The sequence below is a fragment of the Nicotiana tabacum genome, chromosome 8, assembly GCF_000715075.1.
Source record: "Nicotiana tabacum cultivar K326 chromosome 8, ASM71507v2, whole genome shotgun sequence".
Classification (NCBI taxonomy): Eukaryota; Viridiplantae; Streptophyta; class Magnoliopsida; order Solanales; family Solanaceae; genus Nicotiana; species Nicotiana tabacum.
The window spans coordinates 98,170,623-98,185,912 of NC_134087.1; positions in this window are offsets into that span (position 1 = coordinate 98,170,623).

Sequence of the window (15,290 nt, forward strand, 5' to 3'; positions counted from 1 at the left end):
AGAATATTATTCTATCTTGGGGACACACCTCCGGATCATATTATCAACACAGATTCTAAACAAATAAGGCTAGTCCCAATAATACATGCGACAATCACGATAAAACATTTTCTTTTGGACAGATGAAAGGTCATAAGGAACAATACCGCAGGCCAGGTAGTTTGCAAAATCTGCATACCATGGCATATCCTCAAGACTGGCTGCAAGCAACTGCTCGTCTGGAAAGGTTTCCAGGATCTCTTCGACCTCGACTGATTTTTCAGCTCCTTCAAGTCGCGATAGGTGATCAGCGACTTGATTTTCTGTGCTCTTACGATCACGAATTTTGAGGTCAAATTCTTGCAACAGTAGCACCTAACGAATCAGGCGCGGCTTAGACTCCTTTTTCTCAATTAGGTACCTGAGAGCTACATGGTCAGTATATACAATCACCTTGGAACCAATCAGATATGATTGGAACTTGTCAAAAGCAAACACCACCGCCAACATCTCCTTCTTCGTCACTGTGTAATTGAGTTGTGCACCGCTTAGCGTTCTACTTGCGTAGTAAATTGGGTGCATCAGCATATCTTTTTATTGCCCCAAGACTACTCCTATAGCATAGTCGCTGGCATCATACATGAGCTCAAATGGCTTCTCCCAATTGGGTGCAACGATGATGGGTGCAGTTATCAACCTCTTCTTCAGTTCCTCAAATGCATACCTCAATCATTAGAAAACACAAAGGGTTGATCCTTTTCAAGGAGTTTGCATAATGGGTTAGCAATTTTGGAAAAATCTTTTATGAAATACCGGTAGAACCCAGTGTGTCCAAGAAATTTCTCACCGCCTTGACTGACGTGGGCGGTGGTAGCTTCTCAATCACGTCAACCTTAGCATGGTCGACCTCAATTCCTTTACTGGACACTCGATGCCCCAGGACTATTCCTTCTTGTACCATAAAATGGCACTTCTCCTAGTTTAGCACTAATTTTGTCTCCACACATCTTTTAAGCACTCTCCTTAAGTTGTGAAGACAGTCTTCGAATGAATCTCCCACCATAGAGAAATCATCCATAAAGACCTCCATAATATCCTCCACCATGTCTGTGAAGATGGCTAACATGCACCCTTGAAAAGTCACGGGTGCATTGTAAAGCCCAAAAGGCATTCTCCGAAAGGTAAAGATGCCATACGGACAGGTGAAAGATGTTTTCAATCTATCTTCGGGGGCTATTGATTTCTAATTGTACCCCGAATATCCATCCAAGAAACAAAAGTGTGATCGCCTAGCCAGCCTATCCAACATTTGGTCAATTAAAGGTAAGGGGAAATGGTCCTTCTGGGTGGATGTGTTCAATTTCCTGTAATCCATGCAGATACGCCACCATGTGACTGTACGAGTTGAGATCAACTCATTGTTCTCATTTTTTACAACAGTCATTCCCCCCTTTTTCGGCACACATTGGACAGGGCTAACCCAATTACTATCAGAGATGGGGAAGATGATTCTCGCATCTAGATATTTGAGCACATCTTTCTTTACAACCTCTTTCATGTTTGGGTTCAGCCTTCGCTGGTGTTCCCTGAAAGGTCTGTGCCCCTCCTCCACGAGAATCTTATGCATATAGAAGGCTGGGTTGGTACCCTTTATGTCTGCCATGGTCCAGCCAATGGCAGTCTTGTTTTCCTGCAGTACTTGTAAGAGCCGTTCTACCTTCACATCCAACAAACCGGATGATATAATAACAGGTAAGGTCGAATCAGGGCCTAAGAACACATACCTGAGGTGATCTGGGAGTGGCTTTAGTTCCAACTTGGGTGGTTCCTCTATTGATGGGTTTGCTGGAGAAGTGGCCCTTTTTCTAGCTCAAGGGACTCGAACTGAGGCTCCCTTGACCAAAATCCTCGGCCTTCCAGTGCCATGACCCATTCAGCTAACCCTTCATCATCCATTTCTTCTAAATTTGTCAGACATGCCTCCAATGGATCTTTTACAGTTAGGGTCATATCATCTTCTTGCAGGATTACATCCACTGCCTCCACTAGAGAGAAATTAGCATATTCACTAGGTCTCCTTATAGATTGTTGTACATTGAATATGACTTCTTCATCGTTCAATCTCCTTTTTAATTCCCCAGTCTCACAGTCGATCAGTGCTCTCCCAATGGCTAAAAATGGTCTCCCTAAAATAAGGGGTATCTCCTCATTCACCTGACAATCCAGGTTAACAAAGTCTGCAGGGAACACGAACTTCCCCACTTGCACCAACACATCATCAAGAATATCAGTGGGCCTCTTCACTATGCAGTCAGCCACCTATAGCAGCATCGAAGTTGGCCTAGCTCTACCAATGCCTAGTTTGGTGTACACAGTCAGTGGCATCAGATTTATGCTAGATCCCAAATCACACAACGCCTTTGCAAAGGCATAACTTCCAATTGTGCATGGAATAGTGAAGCTACCTGGGTCCGACATCTTTTGAGCCATCGGTTTTGCCACCACTGTGCTGTAGGTTTGTGTCAGAGTTACAGTGGATAGATCCTGAAAATCAGACTTCTGTGACATTATATCTTTCATCATCTTGGCAAAACCAGGCATCTCCCTCAAGGCATCCATCAAAGGAATATTCAACTGAATTTAACGTAGCATCTCCATGAACTTCTTGTATTGGTCTGCCTTCTTTTATTTGACCAGTCTCTGAGGGAAGGGTGCAGGTATCACTCTTTATGCATTGCTTGCTGGCTTCTCTCTATTAGAATTTTCTGGCACAAGAGGTGCCACCTATTCTGCAACTTGCTCATTCATCTTTTCTTTGCCTTTTTCCTCCTGACTCTGCTCAACCACCACTTCAGTAAGTTCTATTGGTTCCTCTACCTCTAATTGAACTAGAGTGGCTGGTGTAGTATCTTTGCTGGCTTGTGCAATTTCCTACTCTCTGTATAAATCTCTCACATTCCGGAGACTTACTGCCATCAGCTGATTTGGGTTTTGGTCCTTGGGGTTTATGTTTGTGTCTGCAGGCAAAGTTCCCTAAGGACGGTTGTTTCAAGCCATGGATAGCTGACCCAGATGCGTTTCAATATTCTTTATGGCTGAATCATGCACTACCAATTTTTCCTGCACTTTATTATTTGTCCCAATGAGTTGCTGAAGCATACCCCTGATTTCCACCATGTTGTTATCTTGCTGCAGATGGGGTGGTTGGTATGTCAATTGTTGCTGATTTTGCTGTGGATAACCCTGTGGTTTCTGATATGGTACTGGCACCAATTGGTTTTGAGGGTTCATACCCCCAGGCTGCTGCATATTAGGCATGTACTGCTGATTTTGCTGCGATCTCCACTGATGTGCTCCTTGCCTCTGACCCCCATAGTCATTGACATAATTCATATATTCCCTTGCCCCTTGATTTTCACCTTCTCTGCTCCATGAACACACATAAGGCTTATTAATACAAGGTGTACACAGTCCCCCATTTGTTGTATCAACAATGTGCACCTGTTTTGTACCCATCTCATCAATCTTCTTTGCCAATATGCTCATCTGGGTCATGAGTGTGGCCATGTTCTTTGCATGCAAATTATTTGGGTCAAGAGGAACTGAATGCATTATGGGTGCCAGTGTTGTACCTCTATTCATCCACCCAAAATTTTGTGACATCTTATCAAAAAGGATTTTGCACTCATTGAATGTTTTACTTAAAATGCACCTCCAGCTGAAGCATCCACATTTGCTTTCAAATTGTCAGCTGGCCCCATGTAGAATCTCTGGTCGAGCATCTGATCTGGAATGCCATGGTGAGGACACTTCACTAACATCCCTTTAAATCTTTCCCAAGTTTCTTGCAAGGACTCAGAGGGATGCTGCCTATACTGCAATATGTCATCAATCTGTTTTGCAGTCTTGTTAGGCGGATAGAACTTGTTCAGGAACTGCTTGACTAATTCCTCCCAGGTGGTAATAGAGTTGATAGGGAGCGAATTTAGCCAAGTCTGAGCTTCCCCGGTTACCGAGAATGGAAACAGTAGCATCTTAATAGATTCCGGAGTCGCATTTGGCTGCCTTTGGGTCATACAAATTGACAGAAAATTTTTCAAGTGTTGTTGCGGGTCTTCAATGTGTGACCTGGAGAACAGTCCCTTATTCTGCAGCAGATGCAGCATGTTATTGGTGATCTGGAATGTCTCCGCTTGAATTGTGGGCACAGCTATAGCAGTGTCCAGATTATCAGCTGTGGGATGTGCCCAGTCATAGAGTGCAGCTTCGGGCACAAGAGGTGCCAACCCTCTGACATTTAAGTCAGCTGGCTCATTCCTGACATTTCCGTTGACCTTATCTACGTCACCCATGTCAAATTCGAGTTGCTGTGATTGTTGAGATTGTTGAAGTCTTTTGTTGGCACGATTCAATGCCCTAAATGTTTTCTCAGGGTCTGAGAGTCCTTCTAGCAGTTCTCCAGTCCTCGAAGAACTTCTAAGCATACACCTGCTTTCCACAAGAGTTCAAACGTTAGAATTTCAATGAAAAGATTGGGTATAAAGAAAACTGACTACACTTAGAATTTTTGTACTTCTCTCAATTGTAATTGATAACACCGTTAGTACCCCGGCAACGGCGCCAAAATTTGATAACGCCAAACTATGCCGTATACAAGGACACACACGGACGTAGCAAATATAATCGGAGTAATTCTGCCCAGAGTCGAACCACAGAGAATTAACATATCAATTACTTTTGTCGGATTTATTAAATTCACAGAATCAATTTCCCCAAACTTTGTAATTCACAATTGATGATATTTCTAACAACTAAAAACTGAAAATAATTAACAGCTGAAAATTAACTATGTTTGATGTGTAAACAGCTGGAATAAGGTCTAAGGTAATGGTTTCCCTCGTTGTTGATTTCCTTGGTTGCATGTTTCTTATAGCGATGCCTTAGTTGTCTCTATCAATCAAGAACTCTCCAGCTATCATAAATCTCTCTCAAGCAATTATGATAATTTACTAGACGCACTCTCTCAAGCTACGCTAGCTAGATTCACATTACCATTCTTTTAGATTGCACCCGAGGTATCGTTATCTCTAATCCAACCTCTAAACCCTCGGTTATGACTCTCGTCTATACTCCGGGAGTGATGTTGTTCAAACAACTACCTAAATATGGACTCTCTCTCAAGAAGATACATAATAAATAGGAACGGATAATTGAGGGCCCTTTCAACTAACCACAATTAAAACGTATATGAACAAATAGAGATTAACAACCAATTCAAACTATATTACTATCACAACCAAGTCATCCCGAATGGGTTTCACCAAAACCTTAGATTAAAGTATTTAACTACTCATGACAACGTAAGAATAAACTACGAAAATATTCATAATGGAAAATTGCCAGAAAAATAGAAGAGAATAAGAACTATGATGTTTTGGGTGATCTCTCACACTTGTCTTCTTGCAAAATTAATCTCCAAAGAATAAGCCCCAACTTCTCTTGGGCGAGTTTCCTACATCTTATAAGGGTTTTACAAAAGCTTTCCCGAATTGACACTTTGGCCCCTTAAAGTTTTGGACCGTGAACATGCCGCCGCGGCCGCGGCGTCGACCACGGCGCTGACCGCGGAGAACACTGACTCCAACCACGGCATGGACCGCGGTGGAAACCGCGGTGAGTATGCTGGGCCTTTTTGTCTCCGCGTTCCTTCTCTTTTTGCTCTTTTGTGTTTGGGTACTTCTTGAGTGGGTGTTTTCTTCATGTTATTGCCTCTAAACACTTCATGTTGCTTACTCACATCTTATATTCCCTGCGAAACCAAATAGCATTAATTAAAGCATTTTATTGGCAACTTACATTATAAAACAACAACAAAACATGGGTAATTATTGGTGTAAATAACAACTATATAGCCTATTATCAAGCATGTTAGGCTAGAATTAACTGTTTACTTGTTACGAACTTGGGATTTATTTTGATATTCTTGAGCTGCTGCTGTATGTTTTAATTTGGGACTATGGGACGGCATCCCGGGAGATCCCCTGCATGTATTTATGATCTGGACTGAGGTGCGGGATACCAAGAGATCCCTGGCATATATATTGAGGATACCAAGAGATCATCGGGATACCAAGAGATCCTTGGCATATTTATTAAGGATACCAAGAGATCCTCAGGATACCAAGAGATCCCTAGTGTACATATTGAGGATACCAAGAGATCCTCGGGATACCAAGAGATCCCCGATTATTATCCTTGTTGTGAGCAGTGTTTTCCTTGTGTTATGCCTTTATTTCTGTTTTCGTTATTGTATTCTTATCATACTGTATAGATTCTTACTGTAGATTCTCATTTATACTGTTTATCTTATCCTGTCATGTGTATTATTATTTACCTCAATAGGGCCCTGACCTTCCTCGTCACTACCCGACCGAGGTTAGGCTTGGCACTTACTGAGTACCGCTATGGTATACTCATGCCCTTTTTGCGCATGTTTTTCATGTGGAGATCCAGGTACCTCTACCCAGGCTTATCACCCTTAAGGCAGGGAGATCTTTCGGAGACTTCGAGGTACATCTGCCGCGTCCACAGACCAAGGAGTCTCTATCTTTATTATATCCTGTAGTGTTAGCCTTTCTATCTTACTATTGATGTAGACATTCTGGAGATTAGAGCACTTTACTGTATTTCTTCTAGCTTGTGTTCCCGTGAGTTTCCGGGTTTTAGGATAGTATTTTAGAATTTTGAGATGTCGTGTTGTATATGCCGGGCGGCATTCTATATACTGTTTTCCTTTCAGTTATTCTTGTCTTTTGAGTTATATTTCTGCAAGTCTTCCATTTATTTTCCGCACTTGTTAGGCTTACCTAGTCGTCGAGACTAGGTGCCGTCACGATAGTTCACGGAGGGCGAACGGGGGTCGTGACACATTCACAGACCAGAGCTTCTTCCTTTATCTTATCTTCCTCTGTTTTGGATTTGTATTAGACTAGTAGACCTTTCTTGTATCATCCGGATTGTAGATGTTCATGACTAGTGACACCCCGGTATCGGGCTATGTTGGGTTGTATTCCGCAAATTGTTCTGCATTGTCACTGCTTACTTTGGTATTTCTATCATGTTTAAGACTAAATGCTTATCTCTTAAATTGCTTAAAAACGAATTGGAAAAGTGTCGGATGGCCTTGTCTTCACAAGAGGCGCCATCACGACTGGGTCCGGGTTTGGGGTCATGACAAGTTGGTATCAGAGCCTAGGTTACATAGGTCTCACGAGTCATGAGCAGGTTTAGTAGAGTCTCGCGGATTGGTACGGAGACGTCTATATTTATCCTCGAGAGGCTGCAAAACATTTAGGAAAAACTTCATATTCTTGAAATTCTTGTCGTGCGAATTTGTTGATCTGAGTTCTAAACTTATGTTATTCTATTCTCTCATAGATAGTGAGGACACGCGCTACCAGTCAGGATAGACGACCACCAGTACCACCAGCTGTGGCCACTAGAGGCCGAGGACTCGGTCGTGGTCGCGGTAGGGGCAAAGGTGTGGCCCACACATCAGCTAGGGCAGCACCTGCAGATCCACCAACTGCCCCAGTTTAGGATCAGGTCCCATTTGTGGACTCTCCAGCAACACCAGCTGTGCCCATTGTGATTTCGGGTCTTCAGGAGGCCTTGGCCCAGATTTTATCAGTTTGCACTGGCCTAGCTCAGGCGGTTTCAATCACTGCAGCCGCAGCTACTTCTCAGGCCGGGGGAGGCAATCAGACTCCTGCTGCTCGCACACCTGAGCAAGTCATGCAGGGACTTTAGACATCGGGGGCGCCTCCAGCCCAGCTGGTTGCAGCTGCTCTAGATTATGTGGTTCCTGCTATGCCAGAAGACAGTGTAGGTTTGAGAGGTTTGGTAGGCTTCAGCCTCCGACCTTCAGTGGTGCAGAGGGTGAGGATGCCCAGGGTTTCTTAGAAAAGTGTCATAGGATGCTTCGTACAGCGGGTATTCTGGAGACCAGTGGGGTCGCTTTCACTACTTATCAGTTTTCTGGAGCTGCCTTCACTTGGTGGGAGACTTTTGAGAGGCGTAGGCCTGTTGGTGCAGCACCCCTTACCTGGCAGCAGTTCTCCGTTCTCTTTTTGGATAAGTATGTGCCGCAGTCTCACATAGAGGAGCTGCGCATGCAGTTTGAGTGGTTGCATCAGGGAGAGATGACTGTCATACAGCATGAGATGAGGTTCTCCGAGTTAGCTCCTCATGCGATGTGGTTGGTTCCGATAGATAGAGAGAGGATTAGGAGGTTTGTTGATGGCCTCACTTATCAGCTTCATATTCTCATGACCAGGGAGAGGGTGACTGGTGCGACTTTTGAGGAGGTTGTAGACATTGCTCGTGAGATTGAGTCTGTTCGTCGCCAGGAGCTAGAGGAGAGGGAGTCCAAGAGGTCTCGAGGATCTGGTAGTTATAGTGGTGCTCCTTCGAGATGTTAGTTTCAGCACGGCAGAGGGCGTCCATTCTGGCATGCCCAGCCAGCTCACCAAGGTTATCGTGGGGCATCATCGGGTCATGGTTCTCATAGTTCTTATCAGGGCCAGTTATCACTTAGTGCCCTTCCAGCTCAGAGTTCGTCCCGTGTTCCATCATTTCAGAGCTCTTCTATGCCAGGTGCATCTGCTAGCGGTGCTAGGGGTTCCCTTTAGTCCCCTTTTCCAGCACCCGGGAGTTATTATGAGTGTGGAGAGATAGGTCATATGTGGAGGCAGTGTCCTAGTCGTCTTGCGAGTTCATCTCAGTAGAGGGGTCAGTCATCGGCTTCAGTGCCAGATACTTCACCACCACCCGCCTAGCCAGCTAGAGGTGGAGGTTAGTCAGCTAGGGGTCGCCCTAGAGGGGGAGGTCGATCAGGTGGCGGTCAGGCCCGTTTCTATGCACTTTCAGCTAGACCCGATGTTATTGCTTCATATGCTGTTATTACAGGTATTGTCTCAGTCTGCCACAGAGATGCCTCTATATTATTTGATCCCGGTTCCATCTTTTCTTATGTGTCATCATACTTTGCTCGTTATTTGGGTATACCCCATGAGTTTCTTTCTTCACTTGTTCATGTATCCACCCCGGTGGGCGATATTGTTATTGTAGACCATGTGTACCAGTCGTGTGTGGTGACTATTGGGGGTATGGAGACCCGAGTGGACCTTTTATTATTTTGTATGGTGGATTTTGATGTCATTTTGGGCAGGGATTGGTTATCTCCGTGTCGTGCTATTCTGGACTGTCATGCTAAGACGGTCACATTGGCTATACCGGTGTGCCACAGATTGAGTGGCAAGGTGTGACTGATTATGATCCTAGTAGAGTGATCTCATTCTTGAAGGCCCAGCGTATGTTTGGGAAGGGTTGTCTCTCGTATCTAGCCTTTGTGAGGGATGTCGATTTTGAGACTCCCAATATTGATTCTGTTCCAGTTGTGAGGGATTTTCCCGATGAGTTTCCTATAGACCTGCCGGGCATGCCACTGGATAGGGATATTGATTTTGGTATTGACATGGTGCTGGGCACTCAGCCCATTTCTATTCTACTGTATCGTATGGAACCAGCGGAGTTGAAGGAATTGAAGAAGCAGCTTCAGGAACTCCTCGATAAGGGGTTCATTCGGCCTAGTGTGTCACCTTGGGGTGTGCCGATTCTATTTGTGAAGAAGAAGGATGGCACTATGAGGATGTGTATTGACTATAGGCAATTGAACAAAGTAACAGTTAAGAACAAGTATCCTTTGCCTCGCATTGATGATTTATTCGGCCAGCTTCAGGGAGCGAGGGTATTCTCCAAGATTGATCTCCATTCAGGTTATCACCAGTTGAAGATCAGGGACTCAAATATTCTTAAGACAGCTGTCAGGACCCGATATGGTCATTATGAGTTCTAGCCTTATCTCAACTCATTTGTCATAGTCTTCATTGACGATATTCTGGTGTATTCGCGTAGTCAGGAGGAGCACGCGGAGCATTTGAGAGTTGTGTTGCAAAGATTGAGGAAGGAGAAGCTTTATGCAAATTTTTCTAAGTGTGAGTTTTAGCTCAGTTCAGTGGCTTTCTTGGGGCACGTGGTGCCCAGTGAGGGTATTCAGGTTGATCCGAATAAGATAGAGGTGGTTCAGAGTTGGCCCCGGACTGTCCTCAGCCGCAGAGATTCGCAGCTTCCTTGGTTTGGCAGGATAGTATCGTTGGTTTGTTCAGGGACTCTCATCTATCGCATCGCTCTTGACCAAGTTGACTCAGAAGGGTGCTTCATTTGTATGGTCAGATGCATGTGAGGAGAGCTTTCAAAAGCTCAAGACGGCCTTGACCATGGCTCCAGTGCTAGTTTTGTCATCAGCTTCAGGTTCATATACCATGTATTATGATGCTTTGAGAGTTGGTATTAGTTGTGTATTGATGCAGGAGGATAGATTTATTACTTAAGCTTCTCGTCAGTTGAAGCCCCATGAGAAGAACTACCCTGTTCATGATTTGGAGTTGGCTACCATAGTTCACACATTAAAGATTTGGAGGCATTACTTGTATGGTGTGTCTTATGAGGTGTTTACTAATCATCATAGCCTTCAGCACTTGTTCAAGCAGAAGGATCTTAATTTGAGGCAGCGGAGGTGGTTGGAGTTGCTAAAGGATTATGATATTACTATATTGTACTATCCGGGAAAGGCCAATGTGGTGGCCGATGCTTTGAGTCAAAAGGCGGTGATTATGGGGAGTTTGGCATATATCCCAGTTAGGGAGAGACCTCTTGCAGTTGATATTCCAGCCTTGGCCAATCGGTTCGTGAGGTTAGATATTTCGGAGCCCAGTCGGGTATTGGTTTGTGTGGTTTCTCGATCTTCTTTATATGATCGCATCAGAGAGCGCCAGTGTGATGATCCGCATTTGCTTGTCCTTAAGGACAGATTTCAGCATGATGATGCCATAGATGTGACTTTTAGTAATGATGGGGTGTTGAGGATGCAGGGCCGGATATGTATACCCAATGTGGATGGGCTTCGGGAATTGATTCTGGAGGAGGTCCATAGCTCGCGGTATTCCATTCATCCGGGTGCCACGAAGATGTATCAGGATTTGAGGCAGTATTATTGGTGGAGAAGAATGAAGAAGGATATTGTGGGATTTGTAGCTCGGTGTCTCAATTGTCAGCAGGTGAATGAGCATCAGAGACTGAGTGGCTTGCTTCAGCGGATGGATATTCCCGAGTGGAAGTGGGAGAGGATCACTATGGACTTTGTAGTTGGGCTTCCACGGACTTTGAAGAAGTTCGATGCTATTTGGGTGATCATGGATCGGTTGACCAAGTCTACGCACTTCATTCCTGTGTGTACTACCTATTCTTCAGAGCGGTTGGCAGAGATATATATCCGGGAGATTGTTCGATTGCATGGTGTCCCAGTTTCCATCATTTTAGATAGGGGCACTTAGTTTACTTCGCAGTTTTGGAGGTCTGTGCAGCGAGAGTTAGGTACTCAGGTTGAGTTGAGCACAACTTTTCACCCTCAGACAGACAGGCAGTTCGAGCGCACTATTCAGATATTGGAGGACATGTTGCATGCTTGTGTCATTGATTTCGGAGGGTCATGGGATCAGTTTCTACTGCTTGCAGAGTTTGCTTATAACAACAGCTACTAGTCGAGTATTCAGGTGACTCCATATAAGGCTTTGTATGGGAGGCGGTGTAGTTCTCCAGTTGGTTAGTTTGAGCCGGGTGAAGCTAGGCTATTGGGGTCAGACTTGGTGCAAGATGCTTTAGACAAGGTGAAGGTGATTTAGGAGAGGCTTCGTACAGCGCAGTCGAGACAAAAGAGTTATGCTGACAGGAAGGTTCGGGATGTGTCCTACATGGTTGGCGAGAAGGTCCTGTTGAAGGTTTCGCCCATGAAGGGTGCTATGAGATTTGGGAAGAAAGGTAAATTGAGTCCTCTGTTCATTAGGCCTTTTGAGGTGCTTCGGAGGATTGAGAGATGGCTTATGAGCTTGCTTTGCCACCCAGCTTGTCGAGTGTGCATACGGTATTTCATGTTTCTATGCTTCGGAAGTATATTGCGGATCCGTCTCATGTTCTGGATTTCAGCACGGTTCAGTTGGATGGTGATTTGACTTATGATGTGGATCCAGCTGCTATTATGGAGCGTCAGGTTCGAAAGTTGAGATCAACGGATATAGATTCAATGAAAGTGCAGTGGAGAGGTTGGCCCGTGGAGGAGGGTACCTAGGAGACCGAGCAGGAGATGCGGAGCACATATCCTCACCTGTTTGAGGCTTCAGGTATGTTTCTCAACTCGTTCGAAAACTCTTCGAGTTTCCGCACAAAGAGGGGCAGCTGTGAGCACGTGATTTTTGCCTTACGAAAAACTACTCCAAAATAAATCAAAATAAATTTCTTTTACTGTGTAATTTCTGAATTTGCGTGGTGTTAAATATTTGTTTATGTCCGTAAAATGTTTGTTTTGTTATAATTAAACAAAATTAAAATAAAAATACATGTTTCATGTATATCTAGGATTTAAGTATGCATTTAATTAAGTTAATTTAAATAAAATCATAAAAATATGCATTTTGTTCTATTTTTTCCACTGTGTGATTAATGTTGTCTATGTGTTAATAGTTGTTAAAAAGGTAATTAATATCTTTGTAAGGGTAATTTTGTTTTTATAATTTTAATTAAGATTTTGTTATTTAATAATGAAATTAGAAAATAATAAAAATAAAAAAATATAATACAAGTTGTACAAAATCGGACCTGGATTAAAATTCAGGCCCAAAACATTAATTCCCCCCCCCCCCACAGCCCAATCCGAACAGCCCAAGTCTGACCCAGTCCCAAGCTAAGACCAAACGACGTCGTTTGGTCACCTCTCATCAAGGGCCGTTGGATTAAATTCAACCAACGGTCAAGATCCCCTGCCCTTACCCGCAACCCATAACCCGACCCATTGACCCGACTCAGTCCGACCCCAACGTTAAACCAAACGACGTCGTTTGGATTAGTGGATTGATCCTGGCCCTCCATCTTACTTGATCGGACGGACGATACCAATCCACCCCACCCCTATATAAATCCCAAACCCTTACCCCGGCCCCTAACTAAACACCCCCCCCCCCCATCCTCTCCTGTTCATCATCTTCTCAAACAGACCCCTAACCCTAGCCGCCCCTATTCCCCTTCGCCTGAAACCCGGCGGCATCAACGCCGCCGGTCACCAAAGTAACACCCCAGAACCCCCTGAGCCTCCTCTATCCAAATATGTTATCTGCTTGGTTCGAATCTCCCTGAAGGTTCTCGAATCTTCATTTGAAGATTCGAGCCAAGTTCAGATCTAAACCAAACAACACCTAGTTAACACCATAGCTTCCCCTAGTCATCCTGAGTATGGATCTGTTGGTTGTTTGGCTCGAATCAGTTCTGAACTTCTCGAATCTTCTTTTGAAGATTCGGACCAAACAAGGATGAACTCAGATCCGTTTCAAACTAACACCAAATGACCCCTAGGCTACCCTCACCCTTATATCATGTTTGGTTCCTTTCGAATCTAACCAGAAATGATTAGGTCCCAAATCGAACCTTCAGGAAACCTAGAAATACCAAACTTCTGGATTTTTGTCCAAATTGATTAAAGGATTGAGGTTTAATCGACCTTAGTCGAAGTATTTTCAGTGGAAAATACTTCGACTAAGGTCTGTTTGATTTCAAACAAAAAATCCGAAAGCCGAGTTGAGTTCGAGTCTGATTGAAGATTCAGAGGTATTTTCTATTTCTTTGTGTATTCTACGTGTATTGTTGTCTGTCTTAATAGCTTTTTAATTTTTCATATTTTGTTTTGATCAATTCTGTCATTTCTGTCTCCTACCTATCTACTTAATCCGAATGTGAATTGTTTCTGTTGGTTGTGATTGTTTACAATGTGTGTAATCGACTCGATTAAGTTCGTCGATTAGTTATATTACGAATTTTCATTTCTGAAAATGTTAACTAAAACAGTCTGCTTCTATTGTTTTAGACTAATTATTGACAAATGTTGTAAATAGTCAATTGATTAATGCTCGTCAATTAAATCATGATTGTTTGTGAATCAGTGAATTCAAATGTATGCTGTATATGTTGTTTTCTGAACAGGGCATTGTCAGTATATTGACAATGCTCCTGTGTATGTTTGATTTTAGTTCAATTATAAGTTCAGTTTGCATTATTGTGCTGAACCCAGTGTAATATTGTCAAGTTTGAGTTCAAGTTTACAAATGATGATTAGATGTAATTGTGATTGAATGTTTACATTCTTAGGATTCAGTCCAGAACCTAAGAGAATTGGTTATAGCTGTGTTAAATCAGTTTGATAATTAAGTTTGAACAGATTTTTAAATCTGTTTTGTAAATTCTGTTATGTTTTTTTGCATTTAAGGCAGTAATAACAGTAATTACAGTAGGATTTCAGGGACATTTCTGGGTATGAAACAGATAAAACAGTAAGGGTAATATGATATAATAGTGGGATGATAATGGAGTGTTAATGGCTATTAGTTAATGATACTAATGGGGAACAAGAGATAATGGGCTGCTGAAAATCAGGGAAAAGTTAGCCTAATGGGATTTAAAGTGGAAAAACAGATTTTTAATGGAAATTTTCTGTTTTTAAAAGATAAAGGGGGTCCAGGCAGCACTTAAAAAGAAAGGGGCAGACCTGTATAAATACAGGAAGCTGGACAGATTTTAGAGGGAGAGATTTTTAGGATTGAGATTTTGAAGAAAAGAAAAGAACTCAGATTTTGTTAAAAAGGAAAGAGAGGAAGAAAACAGAAAGAGAAATAGAAAAGAGAACATTCACACACACACACACAATCTGAAACAGATATAAAAGCAGAAACAGAAAATCAGAAATAAGGAATCCGAAACAGAAAGAAAATGAAATCTGAAATGCATTCTTTCTGGAATCTGTTGTTTGCCTGTGAATGTTGTTCAGTCCAAATCTGAAATTTTTCCTAAGTCTCTGTCATTGTTCATCTGGGTCAATGGGTCTTGTTCAGACTTGTTGTGTTATTGGTATATTCTACTGATTTTGTTACTGCTGCTACTGCTGAAATTTACTCCTTCCACCTTCATTTTCAGGTACATGTCTTTTAAATTTTAAGTTGGAAAGTGATTCAACATGACTCATCAATGAAGTTTGAATTGAAATTCTTTTTTCTATTTGTCCAAGTTCATCAATTTAAATATCATTTTTTATTTATGTTAGTTAATTAGTAGTGAATTCAATTTGATAGCTATGAGCTAATTGTCTTACTTTG